Consider the following 19,323-nt stretch of genomic DNA (forward strand, 5'->3'; position numbering starts at 1 on the left):
TGACATAAGCCTTCATAGCCTATTTCCCTAATAGCTCCAACTGACAGTAGGCTACATAGAACAGACATATAGGCCTACATAGCATATCACCCCAGTAAGTAAAACTTTTGTGCCATTCTCCAATACAGAGTAGATAGGCTGTGTGATTTACCCTCTAGGCCCATAGAGGCTTTGAACATGTCTGCTCTGTCTTCCATCATGATGTCTCTGTCTCTTCTATCCTTCCATCACGATGTCTCTGTCTCTTCTATCCTTCCATCACGATGTCTCTGTCTCTTCTATCCTTCCATCACGATGTCTCTGTCTCTTCTATCCTTCCATCACGATGTCTCTGTCTCTTCTATCCTTCCATCACGATGTCTCTGTCTCTTCTATCCTTCCATCACGATGTCTCTGTCTCTTCTATCCTTCCATCACGATTCCTCTGTCTCTCTTCTATCCTTCCATCATGATGCCTCTGTCTCTCATTCCACCACCCCCCTTCCTTTTATCTCTGGCTTTTCCCATCATACTCATCTCTCCAAGACCAGGAGCCGTGTCTCGTGTACACACACACACACACACACACACAGTGAGAGAAAACCCCACAGCCCAGCCCATAATTTCCCCCAATTTCTTCAAGAACTTAGTGAACACTGTATAGTGCAGTGAGTCAGTATAAACCCTGCAGCCAAACAGCACAGCACACTCTAACCAACCCTCGCCAACAGCACAATCTAACCAACCCTCGCCAACAGCACACTCTAACCAACCCTCGCCAACAGCACACTCTAACCAACCCTCGCCAACAGCACAATCTAACCAACCCTCGCCAACAGCACAATCTAACCAACCCTCGCCAACAGCACAGCTCAATCTAACCAACCCTCGCCAACAGCACAGCTCAATCTAACCAACCCTGGCCAACAGCACACTCTAACCAACCCTGGCCAACAGCACACTCTAACCAACCCTGGCCAACAACACACTCTAACCAACCCTGGCCAACAACACACTCTAACCAACCCTGGCCAACAGCACACTCTAACCAACCCTGGCCAACAGCACACTCTAACCAACCCTGGCCAACAGCACACTAACCAACCCTCGCCAACAGCACAGCTCACTCTAACCAACCCTCGCCAACAGCACAGCTCACTCTAACCAACCCTCGCCAACAGCACAGCTCAATCTAACCAACCCTCGCCAACAGCACAGCTCAATCTAACCAACCCTCGCCAACAGCACAGCTCAATCTACCCAACCCTCGCCAACAGCACAGCTCAATCTAACCAACCCTCGCCAATGCATTGTTACTGGATGTCTTTCTTGCCCAGTTTCACCATAAAGGAGAGGGGAACCCTCCCGCCCCCCAGCCATAACCCACTCAGAGGTTGACGGTCGCCACACTGACAGCTGTCACAGCGAATCAGGGGCCGGGATGCAGCACTGGGTTGGGGGATTTCAGACTCCAGAGGGCTGTGAGGGGCCCCGTCCTGCACCCCATAACCCAGTTACAGATCACGCGATACGGCCCACCGGCCAATGAGAGGACAGAGGGAGGCAGTCAGGAGACTGAGTGCTCGCCCGCCCGCCCGTCCTTCCTCGTTCGTTCTCTGGTTCTCTCTGTTACGATTGCAGTCACTTAAAAAAATAAGTTTCCGCGTGGATGCACGCTGGCCGCTCACTCCCCTCTCCTGTGACTGTGCATGCCATGGTTGCGGAAGGCATAGGGAGGGTGAGTATGGAGAGGGACAAGGTTCAGGCTGGGCTACAGACTATTACAGGTAAGGGTTAGGGAGGATGGGGTAGGGGACACCCTCCCTTGTGCTCCTTACTGTACTATTGACCTAAATAGTACAGGGATGCAAACTGGTGACCACTCCAATTTGCATACAGTCCCAACATATCCACAGATGATGCAATCTCGATTGCACTCACTCAACACCGCCCTTTCCCACCTGGACAAAAGGAACACCTACGTGAGAATGCTTTTCATTGACTACAGCTCAGCGTTCAACACCATAGTGACCTCAAAAGGCCGAGCACACCCCCATTCTCATCGACGGGGCTGTAGTGGAGCAGGTTGAGAGCTTCAAGCTGCAATAAACTATCATGGTCCATGTTACAGCTGCACCATCAAGAGCATCCTGACTGGTTACATCACCGGCTGGTATGGCAACTGCTCAGCAAGGCGCTACAGAGGGTAGTGCGTATGGCCCAGTACATCACTGGGGCAAAGCTTCCTGCCATCCAGGAACTCCATACCAGGCGGTGTCAGAGGAAGGCCCTAAAAATTGCGGTGTCCCCCAAGTCATAGACTGTTCTTTCTGGTTCCACAAAGCAATTGATACCGGAGTGCCAGGTCTAGGTCCAAAAGGCTTCTTAACAGCTTCTACCTCTAAGCCATAAGACTGCTGAACAGCTAATCAACTGGCTACCCAGGATTATTTGAATTGACCCCCCCCCCCCTTTTTTTTTTACAATTATCTATACAGTTACTTTACCCTTACCTACATATTACCTAAATTACCTTGACTAACCTGTACCCCCGCACATTGACTCGGTAACGGTACTCCGTATATAGTCTCATTATTGTTACTCTTATTTTTTTACTTTAGTTTATTTAGTAATTATTTTCTTAAAACTGCATTGTTGGTTAAGGGCTTGTAAGTAAGCGTTTCACAGTAAGGTCTACACCTGTTCTATTCGGCGCATGTGACAAATAAAATTTGATGGCCCAAAAAAAGGGGGGGGGGGTAAATTTGCGCATTGTCACAATAGGAAATTTTTCTAACGGTGTGATTGATACCAGGCCAAGTATCAGGAGTAGCACCGTGATACCACAGGGTCTTTTTGTTCAGTATTATTATCTGCATTTTCCCAAAAACTCACGGCCCACATGTGCGCCAATTGGCGGTAGACAGGGGTTTGAGCCCATGACTGTCACTGTGCTCAGTTTTTCCTATACGACAGCAAAGCCTAGTCAGACTGGCCTGCTTGCTCTTACATGCGAAATGAGTCGCTGCAATAATTAAATAAATTGTAACAGAAACCCCATCACTGTCTGCCAGGGGTGTAAAAAGTACCCAATTGTCATACTTGAGTAAAAGTAAAGATACCTTAATAGAAAATGACTCAAGTCACACAGTAAAATAATACTTGACTAAAAGTCTAAAAAAGTTATATTCATTCCTTATAATAAGCAAACCAGACAGCATAATTTTCTTGTTTAAAACATGTACAGCTAGCCAGGAGTACACAACATTCAGACATAATTTACTAACAAAGCATGTGTTCAGTGAGTCCACCAGATCAGAGGCAGTAGGGATGTTCTCTTGATAAGTGCGTGAATTGGAGAATTTTCCTGTCATGTTAAGCATTCAAAATGTAAAGACTACTTTTGGGTGTCAGGGAAAATGTATGGAGTAAAAAAGTTCATTATTTTCTTTAGGAATGTAGTGAAGTAAATGTAAAAGTTGTAAAAAATATTAATAGTAAAGTACAGTACAGATACTTGAAAGTAGTTTGGGGGGGTATCTTTACTTAAGTACTTTACACCACTGTCTGCACACCCCAGCTCACCATCAGGGCTAAATAACATTTATTAACTGATGGAGATGAGCAGAAATAACAGATGAAGAGAAGGTAGTAGCCTAATGGCTGGTAACGGCTATCTACACGATTAACTTGGATGACCTATTTTGCGATCAAAACTGAGAATATCACTGAATAATGACCTATTTGCATCCCTGTAATTAGCAATCGCACTGCTTCAGCAGAACACACACATTCGAATGAGTGATTATGCCATGGGTGTCTGATGGGTGTCTGATCACAATACTACTCTGAATAACAAGCAGAGGTCAGCGATGAGCGGTCAGGTCAGTGGACTGGGCCTTTAAGGCTTGGCCCACAATATATGACATCAACCACATTAAAGGTTACCCTCTCAGGAACGACCAACTGTGTTTATAATCGTGTCAAATGAGTGTGGCTTCATTGTGCTTTTATATGGATCACACTACATGCAATTAAAAAGAGGACTTGTTTGAACAACACTTCAGATGGAGGCATCATTGTGTTGGCTACCTCTATGTGTTTTTTCCATTCACAGCTACGCATTTCCTATGTGTAATAAACAACTTGTCAATATAATAAACTGGGTGGTTCGAGACCTGAATGCTGATTGGCTGACAGCTGCGGTATATCAGACAGTATACCACGGGTATGACAAAACATACATTTTTACTGCTCTAATTACGTTGGTAACCAGTTTATAACAGCAATAAAGCACCTCAGGTGTTTGTGATATATGGCCAATATACCATGGCTAAGGGATGTATCCACTCCGCGTTGCGTCGTGACTATGAACAGACCTTAGCCATGGTATATTGGCCACCACATATAATATGAAATGACATGTTGAGAGTTTGAGCCCAAGTCTGACTGAACAAGGCAACACTGCATTCCAACACTTATGCAAATAAAGCCTTTCGTCACTATGCAAACTAATGGCAGCAGGAAGGATATGAGCGAGCCAGCTGTCGGGCCCACCCAGCCTCAGCCAGGGTATCAACAATAGACCGTGTACTGTAGGCCTATTGACCATTCATTAGACATGATCATTTTCCACTCATGAATCACAATACACGATCAGGCAACACAGAAGCTGCTCCAGTTTCAACTGTTCTGCCTGCGGCTGGGTTTGTGTATAAGCACGTTGTGACATCTGATGATGTAAAAATGGTTTTATAAATACATTTGATTGATTAACAGAGAGGGCTATCCCTGTTTGTAACTATTGCTACAGGGGAGAAAAACACCTTATCGGCCATTAACTTTAAGACACAGGAGAAGAGACAAAACATTGCAAGGTCAATGTTCCACTAGTCACAATGGAGAGAGATCAGTTAAGACAGGCAACAACGTCCCACCCTCCACATGCTGGGAGCAGGAAAAGGGACAGGGGTGTGGAAAGATACAGATTGGGTTAGGCCTACGTCATCAGAGAGAACTCTAGTGGAAGCGCTGTCTGCTCCTGGAGCTCATGGGGAGTGGGACCCCCCTCCACCACCACAGACACAGATACACTCATACTGCAGTCATGTGAACTGGGGCCATAGGAGGCATCTGGGGCCCTATGGCAATGAAAGCCTATGGGAGTGGGAGAGGTCCCTCTGTCCTAAATAAACTGGGCACAACACTGAGCTATGTATACTGCAGACAGTCGTGTGAACTGGGGCCATAGGAAGGCATTTGGTGCCATGAGAATCAGTAGAGGCTCTATAGGAGTGAGGAGGGCCTCTCTTTAGCATTCATCTCTCCATCCCAGGATGAGTCTCCGCAGCAGGGCCCACAACATGAACCCAGCTCCACCGTTTAAGTGTCTGGAGTGTGATGGGGAGCAGCCAGCTCAGTCTTTCTCCAAGTTTGAAACCTGTTCGTCGCAACCCCCCCACCACCTCTCGCCCCATTGTCTCCCAGATGGAAAAAGACAGGAAGAAAAGAAGGCAGAGAAAAATGATAGCGCATCCCTTGTTTAACCCCATAAAAGCCAGTAGAGGATCTTTATGGCCGACAGATGCTAAAGCAAACGTGCGCTTCTTCTTTCGCTCTCTCTTCCCTTTTTTTTAATGTCCCTCGCTCCCTAGCTTCTCCAAAAGTAAGAGGGGGTTCCGTGGTCGCCTGGTATCGACCCGCGTGACCTCCCCCCGCGTTGTCGGGGCAACGAAAGGGTTGAGAAACAGAGAAGAAGTCAGCCGGAGGAGAGTTATGCCCCAACACAGGCAGAATGAGGAGAGGAGCAGCAGGCAGCCTGGGAGAGAGGAATGGGCCGTCGAGTGACACACACAAGCTCTCACACATAGACCTGCTCAAACCATCTTCCTGACCCAAATCATTGTGCACTCAGCAGGTGATATAGACAGACTGACTATCGACACGCAAACAGTCATGTGACACTCTCCAAATCACTGGACACCCACTCTCAACAACTGAAACTGAGTCCCATGGGTGGGTGCACGCACGCACACACACACACACACACACACACACACCTGGAGTCTCCTTTGCCCAGGTTTCCTCCGCCTGGATGCAGGATGGTCTGGTTGCCTTCCATATCCACAATACATTTTGTGTTCAGGTCCTTTTCTGTGAGGGAGAGAAGGGAAATGGTTCAGAGTACTGTACAAACATTCAGAGCAACCTCCAATTGCATGGTAGGTACTTCCTCATGCGGGCACATCACGTGACTAGAAAGGAGAATAACCGTACACTGTTTACTGATTACATTGTGGACCTGAATGGCTCAGTTGGTAGAGCAAGGCGACTGCAACGGCAGAATTGTGGGTTCGATTCCCAGGGCCACTCATGCAAAAAATGTATGCACACATTACTACGTCGCTTCTGATAAAAGCGTCTTCTGAATGGCATTTGAATTCAATCACTTTGACAGCATCCCCTATGACTTAAAACAAAACTTTCCATTAGGTCTGTCCCCAACTTAAAAAAATATAAGTCGACCGAAAGTCTGTTCTTTCGACCAATTTATTGGTCTATTTTTAAACGTGTATTTTTACATAGACACACCCTAATTGTTTTAATAAAATCAACTATATGCACTGAGCTTGTCTGATGCTTAAAGCTTACTGTTTGATGAAATAAGACAAATGCCTCAAGAGGGTGCCAGAGATCTAGATAACCAAAAGAAAAAAAGCGTAACCTGACCCAACTATTCTCCTGCCATTACACTCCTGAAGTTGCAGATAATAGGCTACATGAGGAGTCAGTTATCTGCCTATCTTCATATGCACATTTTAATTTAATTTATAATAACGTCTTCATCTCAAAATAATTGTCATGTGGTTAATCAAAATTCTATCCAAATGGTACAAACAAAAAGTTACTACATTGCCAACTATGTAAAAATAGCCTACATAAAGTCAACAAATAAAAACATTGCAGCCTGCAGGTAGAAAATATCCTGATTAAACTAAATATCCTACATATCACATTGTTACAGACAGACCATGTGTAGCCAAACTTGAAACATTGTATCAACTATTAACTTCGGTCTGGCCCGAAGCTAGCAAACTTGCAACATTGTGTAAAATATTCTGGGCCCTCAGAGTGTACTGCACCAGTGAGTTGAGTACTGGTACCTCAAATGTTCTACTGCTTGAGCTCCTGTTTCTCTTATAGAATATTAGCTCAAAAGTATTGTGGAGCTCCTGCACCTAAATATAAACAGTACCAGCACCCAAAATAAGTACCAGAACATATTTCAGTCCAAATCAAGCTCTGATAAGAAGTAAATCAGGTAGGTCTATTTTATGATGTTTCCACTGGATCAGAGCATGACATTTTTCCCTTTCACGCTGAGTGGTTATTGAAAGGAAGAGAGCTGGAAAGATTTTTCAAATACATTGAGGAACTATTGTGATTCTCAATGGATGTAAAAATACTTTGTTTGCTTGCAGTTTGAGGTGAAGAAAACATTACTTTAAGAAGCTCCACAGGTCATTAGTGGTGTTACGTTAAGACAATCAGAAATACTATCATTTCCATAAATGGGCACCTTTATATGTCTACATTTGCCCGCAGGCAAGGTAGCCTATAGGCCTACCTCTATGCCTGCATGTCGTTAATCAAATTCTATGCCTGCTGTTGTCAATTAAATTGAGCAGTCGACTAAATTGAGGTCAACCCTACTTTCCATACTTTTGCCCGTGGAAGAAGTGGTCAGAAAGTGCCTTTTTGGACCTGAATGTCAAAACATTCAGGAGACAAAGGTGCTCAAAGATGACCTGCATATCCCGCCAAACCATGAGACATCCATGTCTTCATCACTGGAATAGATAAAAGGTTGAGTTTGATAATTTAAAAGCTTATAGATAGATGGGGGGGGGGGGGGGGTTGGCGGGGTATGCAAAATGGGTCAACGTTGAGCACCTTTATCTCAAATGTTTTGTCATTCAGGTCCAAAAAGACCCTTTCTGAGCACTTCTACAACGGGCAAATATGCATGGAAGGTTAAATTCAAATCAAAAAGGGGTGATGTCAAAAAGTGATTGAATTAAAATGGATTTACCCATATATTATTATTAGTATTAACATTAATTAAATTACCCACCGCTGCTCCCGAGTGGCGCAGTGGTCTAATGCACTGCATCTCAGTGCTAGAGGAATCACTACAGGACCTGGTTAGATTCCAGGCTGTATCACAACGGTCCATGATTGGGAGTCCCATAGGGCGAAACTCCCCAAATACCTAAGAAGACTCAACGCTGTAATCGCTGTCAAAGGTGCTTCAACAAGGTACTGAGTGAAGCGTCTGAATAATTATGTAAATGTGATTTAACCAAGTTTATAAAAAACTATTTTTGCTTTGTCTTTATGGGGTATTGTGTGTAAATTGATGAGGAGAAAAAACTATTTAATCCGTTTTAGAATAAGGCTGCAACGTAACAAAATGTGGAAAAAGTCAAGGGGTCTGAATACTTTCCAGATGCACTGTATATGCTATGTATAAGAGGCTATTTAGTCTTGGCAGAAACCTTTGTTAAGTGATTGGTGGCCGGTGCTGGGTAGCCTAGGCCCTGGCTTGTTGCCTTTTCTCTTGAGAGTTGAGCTGTAACTCAATCAATAACTGTAGAACAAAGTGTCTGAAACCATTAGTCCTCCTCACACAAATACCTCATGTGATGTGGGACATTGACTCAACCACACTTTGACCCTGACCCTCTGATGCCAAACCATGACTCACCACTTGGCCTTGGAGACAACAGCTATCACTTGCACCACTCAGGCTCAGCACTACTTACTTGATTGGAAGATGGTGCTGACTGTCGCAAAAACCAAGTTTGCGAGTTCAATTCCCACAAGGGTCACACAGGCTACTAATGGACACTGTAGGCCTATATGACAGTAAGTCACTTGTGAGTCACTTTACCTGTAAACATGCCTGATGAATGACCATGTAGAAATAATGTTACTTTAGCCAAACTGGAAAGAGAATAAAAATAAATCCCATTAAATAAAAGAGATCCCATGATATATTCTTTGCTGAACTCAAACTGTTCTATGGCCACATTGAAAGCACAATGACTTTGGCTAAGGCCCTGTCAGTTAGTACATGGTAGCTAGTGTAGCCTAGCAGTGCAACTAGAGGCCTAATAATAACAGCTTTGGTTATTGGGCTATCCAGCTGTACTGCTAGCCTAAATATGGGCCAATCCCTTTCCACATTCAGCTTTCTCATTTTAATTGCCACCCTGCATCCCACTGCTGGCTTGCTTCTGAAGCTAAGCAAGGTTGGTCCTGGTCAGTCCCTGGATGGGAGACCAGATGCTGTTGGAAGTGGTATTGGAGGGCCAGTAGGAGGCACTCTTTCCTCTGGTCTAAAAAATATCCCAATGCCCCAGGGCAGTGATTGGGGACACTGCCCTGTGTAGGGTGCTGTCTTTCGGATGGGACATTAAACGGGTGTCCTGACTCTCTGAGGTCATTAAAGATCCCATGGCACTTATCGTAAGAGTAGGGGTGTTAACCCCGGTGTCCTGGCTAAATTCCCAAGCTGTCCCTCATACCATCACGGTCAACTAATCATCCCCAGCTTACAATTGGCTCATTCATCCCCCTCCTCTCCCCTGTAACTATTCCCCAAGTCGTTGCTGTAAATGAGAATGTAAAATAACGGTAAAATAAATAAATATTAGCACACCGTTACCATATTATGATGTAGCCTAGATTTAATCTGTACTTGACTATGTAGAAAATGATTCCTTACTGTATTCTTAGTCACATGGTAGTAATATTTAAAAAAGTAAATTATTTTCAAAACCCTTTGTTTCCTCTAGGCCCGTGGGGTCTAATATTGACAATTCAAAAATGTTTTACCATAGACAGGAACACACAAACAATAAAAATTCACAGCTAGGCTATAAACACACCCATACACATTCCATTTCAACCACAATAGGGCTGTCCGACAAAAAATAAAAATAAATGGTTCTTTCGACCAATCGACTGCTCAAAAGTGTATTTTTCCATTTATAGACACCCTAAGTGTAATAAATTATAAATAAAATGAACTATATGCATAGAGTTGTCTGATGCTTAAAGCTTAGTCTGATGCCTCAAGAGGGCACCAGAGATCTAGATAACCAGAAGGAAAAAAAACATAACCTGACCCAACTATTCTCCTCCCGCTGGCTTTCGTAGATTCTGCCATTACTCTCCTGAAGTTGCCGGTAATAGGCTACACAAGGAGTCAACAACTTTTCTCAGTTGGAATGCCAATTTATCTTCCCATTTCTACCTATCTGCGTGCCAGTTATGGTTTTCATATGCACATTTTCATTTAATTTATAGTAACGTCTCCGTATCACAAAAGCATTGTCATGTGGTTAATAACATTTTTATCCAAATCTAAATGAAAATGATAACCTAAAAAGTAACTTCCATTGTCAACTAGGTAAAAATAGCCTACATAAAGCCAACAAATAAAAACATTGCAGCCTGCAGGTAGAAAATATCCTGATTAAAATGAATATCCTATAAATCACACTGGCTACACATGGCCTGTCTGCAACTTGAAACATTGTACCAACTATTAACTTGCTCAGGCCTAAAGCTGGTGCTAGTGAACTTCCAACATTGTATCCAATATTCTTGGCCCTCAGAGGTTCCTGCACCAATGAGCACGGGACAGACACAGATGTAGGCTATTTGCGCAAAGGATGAGAAGCAGTGCTTGACTTCGGCAAGAGCTAACCCGGAGCGGAGTACAGGCAACCCAAAATGTTCTACTGCTTGAGCTCCTGTTTCTCGTATAGAATATTAGCTCAAAAGTATTGTGGAACTCCTGCACCTAAATATAAACAGTACCAGCACCCAAAATGAGTACCAGAACATATCAGTCCAAGTCAAGCACTGATAAGAAGTAAATCAGGTAGGTCTATTTTATGATGTTTCCACTGGATCAGAGCATGACATTTTTCCCTTTCACGCTGAGTGGTTATCGAAAGGGAGAGAGCTGGAAAGATTTTTCAAATACATTGAGGAACTATTGTGATTCTCAATGGATGTAAAAATACTTTGTTTGCTTGCAGTTTGAGGTGAAGAAAACATTACTTTAAGAAGCTCCACAGGTCATTAGTGGTGGTGCGTTAAGCCAATCAGAAATACTATAATTTCCCAAATGAGCACATTTATATGTCTACATTTTCCCGCAGGCAAGGTAGCCTATAGGCCTACTTCTATGCCTGCATGTCGTTAATCAACATTGACAGGAGCGATCCAAACAAAAGACAATGACTAAATTGACAGAACTTGTAAATGGATTTAAAGGAATCAAAATGAGTTTCTCACTAGTGTAGCATAGGCTGTGCACTCTGCAAACAATGAGTCCACTCTGACAATGAGAACAGGAAGGCTGGAGGGATAATATTGAATTCATTCAAATAAATAACCGTAACCAAAGCAAAACATTGTAGATTAGAAATGATCAGAATTAATTAACAGTAAATGTACAGTACTAAGGGTAATATACAGTCACAATCAAAAGTTTGGACAGAGGATTTGATTCTGATTCGATAATCCTCACGGCTGTCATCCAATCACAATATTTATGCAAATTAGACATATGATATATATTTGAGGAAAGAAGCACCTTACTCTTGTTTGCTGGATATAAAATAGGCCAAAGTGTTCACAACGAACTGGCGGGGAAGTTTGAATGGCTAAAGCTTCTCTGGTGTGATGTGATCAACCAGCTTCATGAGGTAGTCACCTGGAATGCATTTCAATTAACAGGTGTCTTGTTAAGTTACACAAATTAACTTATTTCCTTCTTAAATGCGTTTGAGCCAATCAGTTGTGTTGTGACAAGGTAGGGGTGGTATACGGAAGATAGCCCTATTTGGTAAAATACCAAGTCCATATTATAGCAAGAACAGCTGAAATAAGCACATAAAGACATTAAGGTCAATACGGAACATTTCAAAAGCGTTTAAAGTTGTGTCAAGTGCAGTCGCAAACACCATCAAGCGCAATGATGAAACTGGCTCTCATGAGGACCGCCACAGGAAAGGAAGACCCAGTGTTACCTTTGCTGCAGATGGTAAGTTCATTAGTTACCAGCCGCAGAAATTGCAGCCCAAATAAATGCTTCACAGAGTTCAAGTAACAGACACATCACAACATCAACTGTTCAGAGGAGACTGTGTGAATCAGGCCTACATGGTCGAATTGCTGAAAAGAAACCACTACTAGAGGACACCAAAAATATGAAGAAACTTGCTTGGGCCAAGAAACACGAGCAATGGACATTAGAGATCGGTGGAAATGTGTCCTTTGGTCTGATGAGTCCAAATGTAAGATTTTTGGTTCCAACCGCCGTGTCTTTGTGAGACGCAGATAAGGTGAACAGATGATCTCCACATGTATCGTTCCCACCGTGAAGCATGGAGGAGGAGGTGTGATGGTGTGGGGGTGCTTTGCTGGTGACACTGCTTGTGATTTATTTAGAATTCAAGGCACACTTAACCAGCATGCCTACCACAGCATTCTGCAGTGATACGCCATCCCATCTGGTTTGTGCTTAGTGGGACTATCATTTGTTTTTCAACAGGAGAATGCCCCAAAACCCCTTCAGGCTGTGTAAGGGATATTTGACCAAGGACAGTGATGGAATGCTGCATCAGATGACCTAGCCTCCACAATCACCCGACCTCAACCCAATTGAGATGGTTTGGGATGAGTTGGACCGCGGAGTGAAGGAAAAGCAGCCAACAAGTGCTCAGCATATGTGGGAACTCCTTCAAGACTATTGGAAAAGCATTCCAGGTGAAGCTGGTTGAGAGAATGCCAAGACTGTCATCAAGGCAAAGAGTGGCTACTTTGAAGAATCTAAAATATTTAGATTTGTTTAACAATGTTTTTGTTTAAATTATTCCATGTGTTATTTCATAGTTTTGATGTCTTCACTATTATTCTACAATGTATAAAATTGTCAAAATGAAGAAAAACCCTTCAATGAGTAGGTGTCCAAACTTTTGACTGGTACTGTATGTAATGGAGAATTGATATACAGTGCATTCGAAAAGTATTCAGACCCCTTTATTTTCCCCCACATTTTGTTACGTTACAGCCTTATTCTAAAACGTATCCAATTGTTTTTTCCCCTCATCAATCTACACACAATACCCCATAATGACAAAGTAAAAACAGGTTTAGACATTTTTACAAATGTACTCAAAATAAAAAACTGATATCACATTTACATAAGTATTCAGACCCTTTCCTCAGTGCTTTGTTGAAGCACCTTTGGCAGCGATTACAGCCTCAAGTCTTCTTGGGGGTATGACGCTACAAGTTTGGCACACCTGTATTTGGGGAGCGTAGCTGCACAGCTATTTTCAGGTCTCTCCAGAGATGTTTGATCAGGTTCAAGCTCAGGGTCTGGCTGGGCTACTCAAGGACATTCAGAGACTTTTCCCAAAGCCACTCCTGCATTGTTTTCTAACCTCGTTTTCACTTTGTCATTATGGGGTAGTGTGTGTGTAGATTTATGAGACTATTGATTTAATCCATTTGCACTGAATCTACCTCAATTACCTCGTACCCCTGCACATCGACTGGTACCCTGTTTATATAACCAAATTATCGTTATGCATTTTGTATTTATTCCTTGTGTTATAATTTTTCAAAAGATCTCTTTTTTCGCTCTGCATTGTTGGTGCACTGTTGGGAAGGGCCGGTAAGTAAGAATTTCACTAAGCATTTCACTGTTGTTTACGAAGCATGTGACACTGTAAGCAAGGAATTTTTATGTAGAAGGACCGAGAAGCTCGATTCTGGTGATTTTTAAAAAGAAAATTCTACTCCAAAATGACTTAAAATAAAATTATGCTGACACCATCTAAAATATAATTTTCACCTCCAGAAATGAGCCCAATAACTTATTGGTTAAATTATGTTAAAATACTGGATCATGCATATAACCCAGTGGTTCTCAATCCTGGTCCTGGGAACACAAAGGGGTGCACATTTTTGTTTCATCCCTAGCACTACAGAGCTGACTAAAATGATCAACTCATCATCAGGCTTTGATGATTTGAATCAGGTGTGTTCAGTTCAACTTAACCCCCCCCCCCCAAAAACAATTCAGCATTTCCCTCAATTTCTTCTAATTCTATAGTTAGAATTTAATAGTGCGAACTTAAAATACAGTGTTGCTTGACATGACAACGAATGAAAATATCAGGGAAGCGTTATTGTGACAGGGTAGGAACCAAAGTTGTCAGTGTTGCCTAACATTTAAAGTTCTCTCTTAGCTACTTCATGTAGCTAACATATTTATGCTTTGCGTATTCCTCTTTGATTTAGAAGATACTGCTGCACAAACATGCCGATTTAGGTAGCACCATCCCTGGTATTATCAGGCTGTATAGCTAGTTATGTTTGCTCTGACTCAGTACATTTATTAGCTAGCTAGCCAGCTAAATAGCGATTAGCAGAGGTGGGACCAAGTCATTGTTTTACAAGTAAGTCTCATGTCCTAAACTTTGAGTTGAGTCCTAAACAAGTCATAATCACCAATTTGTAAGTCGCTCTGGATAAGAGCGTCTGCTAAATGACTTAAATGTAAATGTAAATAATGTGCTCTTCACCAAATGTAATACCATTTCATAAGAGTAATAGTTGTTGCGCCTCAGTCTAATTTTCTTCTTGCATATTTTGCAAGTTGCAATCCATTTTTTGTTGACTACAGCATAGTCTTTATATCCAAAAATAATAATTTGGGGTATCATCTTTCCAAGGGATCTATCGGAATTCACCCACCGACATTGCTCTGCACTGCCACGCACAACTTTTTCTCAGCTGGCACAATTTGATTGGCTGCTGTCCGATTCAAACTGTAATCCATTAAAATGAAGAGTTGATGCGTTGCACACTTTTTAAAAATCGCATAATGTTTAATATTTGGGCTTGGGGAGGGTATCAAGTCAGGTCGAGTCAAAGGGCTCAAGTCCAAGTTAAGTCACGAGTCATTGGTGTTAAAGTCGAAGTCGAGTTGCAAGTCATCATAATTGAGAATCGAGTTTGACTCGAGTCCAAGTCATGTGACTCGAGTCCACGCCTCTGGCGATTAGTATTAGCGGCTAACATCAATTTAGGCCCAAGTTGCTAAGACAAATTAGCAGTTTGCAAATGTAAGAAACAAACTATAGTGTAATTATAGAATGCTAGTGGATTTATATTAAGAAGCAAAATGAAAACAGCATTTTTGTCAACAAAATTGTTGCATGTGCTGCATTGACCATGCAGACTGAACGCAAGTGGTCGAGGAACAACAAATTTGCTCCTTGAGTGGCAGGGGATAGGTCTGTGTGGAAAGCGGTATATATATAGATAGAGACGACTCAAGTAGCGGAGTAAACTATAAAATTGACATTACACACTGTGTGTCACATTTAACAAACTAAACATTAAAATCAAATCACATTTTATTTGTCACATACACATGGTTAGCAGATGTTAATGCGAGTGTAGCAAAATGCTTGTGCTTCTAGTTCCGACAATGCAGAATATCCAATGAGTAATCTAACCTAACAATTTCACAACAACTACCTTATACACATAAGTGTAAAGGAATGAAGAATATGTACATAAAAATATATGAATGAGTGATGGTACAGAACAGAATAGGCAAGATGTTATAGAAGGTAAAGGTTTGTGCATCAATAATGATATATCGTAAAATAACCTATACCACCCAGCCCTATTTCAAATGGTGTTCACTGATTTGACTCATGCAATGGAATGTATTTTTTGCAATGTAAGTCAAGTTGAATCAAGAAATCACAGCACATATAGATAGTACACTTCCCGCTTTAACCTCCCCGCAATGGCCACCAGTCTACCCATTATGCCATCATTAACTTGAAATGGGGACGCCCGTTATATTCATTCCATTAACGCCATCCAAAATGCCATTACCGTCACAGCCCTAGTTAGTTTGTGTGTGTGTGCGTGTTAGGGGCATCATCACATGGGTATGAGCGTCAGCTCTAAGCAAAGGCCACACAGAGTTCACTGGTAGTACGGATCAGTGTGTGTGTTCATACACCTGCTAATCATGTTATAACCAGTTATGACTGTTCGATGACTTTCAGGAACAGCATTGAGATCTTCCTTTCTCAAAGGAAATAGAAGAAAAATATCTGAGGTAAAATGCAATGATGAGTATTCATCTCATCTTTCACCAGATTCTCTCCAGTACCAGCAAATGTTCCACTGGCACTTGTGCTTTCTTCCATGCGGTAAGTGAAACAGCACTGGGCTTGGTTGGTGGTACAATGGGCATGACATCAGTGTGGAAATGGAAAAGCCGTGACTATGCTGTGATTGGGATGGAGCCGATGAGGCTGTTCTTCGAAGGCCTAGCCTCTCAATAACTCCTCTACCGCCATGGGAACATGGTCAGTTATGCAAAGCTAGCACAAATAGTCCTTTCAAACTGACTCCCTTCCTGCCTTTGTCCAGCACAGCCAGAGACCAGCTAGCTCCGACTGACACACACACACACACACAGGCCAAGGTTGAAAGAGAAATATGATTCCTTGCCAAAACACAGGGGACACATTGAGATGTCAGTGACATATAAACCAAACTTAACTTTCAACAGTGTGAAGGAGAAAATGATGTTATGTTCTGATTTATGTGGTTATTAGCAAATCTATTACAGTTTATCTTCAAAGAGGCGTCTATGATCTGTTTTGGTGGGAATCCAATTTATTCGTAAACAGTGGGCTACTATCAAAATGGACAAGGATACGAGTAGTGGGGGATATAACTGTCTGAATGGATACATACTGATACTGCCCTGGGCTTGTTTCATTGCATGCTAAACCGCTTGGTTGGAGGCTACGAGAGCGAGTTCCCCCGTCTTGTGACTGATTTCTACACTCTGTGAAAAGGCACACGTGACATGGTCCGCTACATTGTAGTTAGACTCAGTATTTTCCGCCTCAATAGACTCCTGTTCTTCCAGATATGTTCTCCCACGGCTAAATTCGACTAGGCACACGGCTAAAATGTCATTTCTTTCCCCTGAGGAGCATTCATAGCCCGAATTATAATTGAAATAATAATTTGAGTGCGCGCGCACAGATTCATTAACTGGAGGCATGTCACTGTGCATTTATTATAGCGGCTTATGTTATGAAAGGGTGACTACACATGTTCAAGCAGATCACATTAACTTCTTGAATAGGCAGCTAGTTTGTGTATTATGGGCCAGGGTGTCCAAAACCATTTAGTGCCGTGGATTTTAGGCCCGTTTCATAACAACTGAGCCGAGTGTTAAGTCATCAATTTAGCGATAAGACAGCAAATGCTACTCACCTCTCCTGTTCATAGGACGAACACGTACTGCGACCTTCACATTCGATTCGTTGAGACTGGTCTCCCCCATTGTGTCCACTGTCAGATGGACAGACAATGCGACTGTCTCGGCGATAAATTACAGGACCTCTCCAAAAGATAATAATGATCCCCAATGGGCTCTAGTCGAAGAATCATCCAGAATCCTTGATATGTGGTGCCAACTGCCTGGTCAGCCAGCTAAGTTAGTTACAAAGGTTCGTCCTCATACATTGCATTTTCCATCATCACACAATGGCTTGCTACTAGGAGGGTAATTCTCTCTCCTTCAGCAAATCTTCAATAAACAGCTATTCTCCAGATCATGCATGTCCCGAGGGGTTTAATCTGTAAAATAAAATCCAGAAAATACGTCAATAAATGCTCTAAACAAGCAATAACTCTAATGAGCTTCACACAAGACAAGAGTCCACACATGTTAGCTGATGCCGCTAACTAAGTCGCTAATGCCCGTTGCTTTTGCGATGTAGACATGCATTTGGCATTGACCTGTTAGCGTTTAAAACTCAGCTAAACAATTTCAATTAATAGTTAATCGGCTAACGCGTAAGATTGCATATTCATGGTTACCTTGGCTATGAGCTAACCAAGCGAAATGATCGTTAGTTTTGATACACTAGTTTAACCCTGTGACATCATGCCCTCGGACAAAACTATTGTCCGTCTTCAAACAGAATGACAGCAAATATTGATTAAAGGACACACCCAACAAGCATACCTAATAACTGAATAGTTTATACCATGATAGTTTCCATATGCAAACAACGAAATATATTTGCTTTGCGACTGAACCCCTTGGCTGACAAATTTGCTAGTTAGCGAGCTACATCGCTAATAATGCAATGCTAGCTAGCCAAACAGCTAACGGGCTGGGTCGAGGGACCCAACTTCGCGATTTAGGTACAAGAAAGTGCTAGGGCTCAATCTACCGGCTAACGACACTGTTCCATGTTTTAAAATACACTCTTCTTCCAAACGGAGAAGTGCTGTGTGGTTTGAGATTAATGTCTCCGTTCTCTTCGCCAAATTTTCCACCTGTTTGCCAAACAACTCTGTCTCAGCACCGTGTTCTATTCCGATGATTCTGTTCGCGAGCTCTCAACCTAAGGATAACAAAAAGAAACCAGGGGATAACCTCGTGCCCGCCCCTTCCGGTGGGGAAGGTCGGTAGCAAATCTTGAGCAAAGTTTCACTGCATTAATTAACATTGCAGAAAGAAACGTGATTTTTGTCTTCGAAAACAGTCATATCATGATTAGTTATCTGTCACTTGAAAGAAATGAAATGTTTCTCTTACGTGAAATACATTATATTTAAAAGTGCAACGTTGAAGAACATTGTAGAAAGAAAGGCCGACAGACTCCCTGGCCATAATGGTAAGGTCAAACACATATAAGGTTTAGTGTAGGTAGGCCACACAAACCTATTTAGGCTTACAATGGATTTGTTTACAATAGGCTAGGCCTACATGTTGCCCGTTGTTGATCTTAGGTATAATGTTGTGTGTTTGACTACCACATTCCTCTTCTACCGTACTGTTTAATTTGATGAATGTCCGTCAGTGCTAGCTGGCTGCCAACAAAGCAGTGTTGTCACCATTTCTCTGTGTCAATCATAAAACACAATTCCATGACCGCAAGAGTTAATAATTTATTATAACTAGTTGGCACCCTAATTGTGACTGAGTCAACTGGCCTATAAAAGAAGGATCCTCCCTTACAACACACCTATAATTAATCAATACAAACATATGTCAGGGTCCAAAAGGTCATCTTTTCAAGGGCCCTGTTCTGCAGGTCTTTGGTGCTTCCTGGTTCAATGTAAACCACATGGTGTGACTGCTGGCATCTTATGCAACTGGGTAGTTGACCTGCATGGGTCAGTGATAAAGAG

At 42.4% G+C, this 19,323-nt stretch overlaps 1 long non-coding RNA gene across 2 annotated transcripts in view; it reads right to left on the bottom strand.

Annotated features, from left to right (window-relative positions):
* LOC129811449 (uncharacterized) overlaps window positions 1-18,563 on the bottom strand; it is a 21,297-nt gene extending 2,734 nt beyond the window's left edge. Inside the window, exons 1-3 of one of the 2 annotated variants that reach the window (XR_008752883.1) lie at window positions 18,171-18,563; window positions 17,392-17,757; window positions 1-6,132 (exon numbers count right to left, since the gene is read on the bottom strand). The exon at window positions 1-6,132 is cut by the window's left edge and continues 2,734 nt beyond it. This is a non-coding gene — a long non-coding RNA (uncharacterized LOC129811449). Of the gene's footprint in view, window positions 6,133-17,391; window positions 17,758-18,148 lie in introns of both variants that reach the window. The other variant, XR_008752882.1, reaches the window with a different exon arrangement.
* Between the last annotated feature and the right edge of the window lie 760 nt (window positions 18,564-19,323).

The sequence above is a fragment of the Salvelinus fontinalis genome, chromosome 15, assembly GCF_029448725.1.
Source record: "Salvelinus fontinalis isolate EN_2023a chromosome 15, ASM2944872v1, whole genome shotgun sequence".
Taxonomy (NCBI): Eukaryota; Metazoa; Chordata; class Actinopteri; order Salmoniformes; family Salmonidae; genus Salvelinus; species Salvelinus fontinalis.